At 36.7% G+C, this 1,909-nt stretch overlaps 1 pseudogene; it reads left to right on the forward strand.

Annotated features, from left to right (window-relative positions):
• The first annotated feature begins 419 nt into the window (after nucleotides 1-419).
• Nucleotides 420-1,360, forward strand: LOC132008691 (olfactory receptor 2L5-like; annotated as a pseudogene).
• The last annotated feature ends 549 nt before the right edge of the window (nucleotides 1,361-1,909 follow it).

The raw sequence follows: 1,909 nt of genomic DNA on the forward strand, positions 1-1,909 counted from the left end.
ACCTTAAATGAAAACATAAACATTTTACACGTATTACTAAATTTATTCCTATTATGAATCAAATGAGTATTTAAACTGATATAAACATTTTCATTATTTGGAAAATGAATTATGTTTATATTGAATTAAAATATTTGGTATTTTTAATATGTGATTTATGAAGCGCATAGAATTATTAATATCCTATTAAGGTAGATATATATTTTTTCTTTTCATTATTTCATTAATTCTTTATAGAATATTTTGAATGTAAATGCTTACCACTTTAGCCTGTATATTTATAAAACAAATAGAACTGCTTTCTCAAAATAGGAAGCCTTATTTACTTAAGGAATTGGGTATTTCCATATATATGCTTATATGTTATATATATACATTACGTGTGTTTTTCTCTTTTTCCAGTGAAACCAAACAAGAATATGGAAAATTACAACCAAACATTAACTGATTTCCTTTTATTGAGATTGTTTCCACCATCAAGTATTGGCCTCCTTTTTTTTTTTTTTATTCTCATTGCACTTATTTTCTTAATGGCTCTTTATGATAATCTATCCATGATCATCCTTATCCTCTTGGACACCTATCTCCACACACCCATGTATTTTCTACTTAGCTCTCCCTCATGGACCTTAAATACATCTCCACCATTGTCCCCAAGATGGCTTTCAATTATCTCTCTGGAAATGAGTCTATTTCACTTATTGGTTGTGGGGTTCCGAGCTTCTTCTTCTTGACTTTTGCCATTACAAAAGCACTACACTTGACATCTATGGCCTATCATCATTATGTAGCTATTTGTTTTCCTCTTCCCTATCCCATTCTCATGAACAAAGAAGTCTGTGTGCTAATGATAATGATACCATAGACAATAGGATCTATCAACTCCTGTGCCCACACTATATATGCCCTCCAAATCCCTTACTGTCAATCCAGAATCATCAACCATTTTTTTCTGTGATGTACTGGCTATGTTGACTATGGCCTGCATGGACATCTGGGTCTATGAGTACACACTGTTTGTGAGCACCACCATCTTGATGGTGTTTCCTTTAATTGGTATTGCATGTTCCTTTGGCTGGGTTCTCCTTGCCATCTGCCACATGCAATCAACAGAGGGCAGGAAGAAGCCCTATTCAACCTGAAGCACCCATATCACTGTGGTGACTCTCTACTATGCACCTTTTGCTTACACTTATCTATGCCTAAGGTCTTTCCCATCCCCCACAGAGGACAAGGTCTTGGATGTCTTCTACACCATCGGAACCTAATGCTTAACCCCATCATCTACAGCCTGAGAAACAAGGAGGTGATAAGGGCCCTGAGAAGAGTGATTTAGAGAATGTGTTCTATAAAACCGTAGAGTAAGTTTTCTTTAGTACTGTGGCCTTAGAAGTAGATTACTTGTACTTTAAGAACAAAATTACTTGTACTTTAAGAACAAAGAAGTATCATTTATTCTTCTCCTACCCACTTAAGCCCCCATGTTGCATCACCACTTCCTCATATCAGGGAGATCATATGATAGTTGTCTTTCTCTGCTTGACTTATTTCGCTAAGCATGACACGCTCTAGTTCCATCCATGTTGTCGCAAATGGCAAGATTTCATTTCTTTTGATGGCTGCATAGTATTCCATTGTGTATATATACCACTTCTTCTTGATCCATTCATCTATTGATGGACATCTAGGTTCTTTCCATACTTTGGCTATTGTGGACATTGCTGCTATAAACATTCGGGTGCACGTGCCCCTTTGGATCACTACGTTTGTATCTTTAGGGTAAATACCCAGTAGTGCTATTGCTGGGTCATAGGGCAGTTCTATTTTCAACATTTTGAGAAACCTCCATGCTGTTTTCCAGAGTGGCTGCACCAGCTTGCATTCCCACCAACAGTGTAGGAGGGTTCCC

Source organism: Mustela nigripes, unplaced genomic scaffold (assembly GCF_022355385.1).
Source record: "Mustela nigripes isolate SB6536 unplaced genomic scaffold, MUSNIG.SB6536 HiC_scaffold_681, whole genome shotgun sequence".
NCBI classification, from domain to species: Eukaryota; Metazoa; Chordata; class Mammalia; order Carnivora; family Mustelidae; genus Mustela; species Mustela nigripes.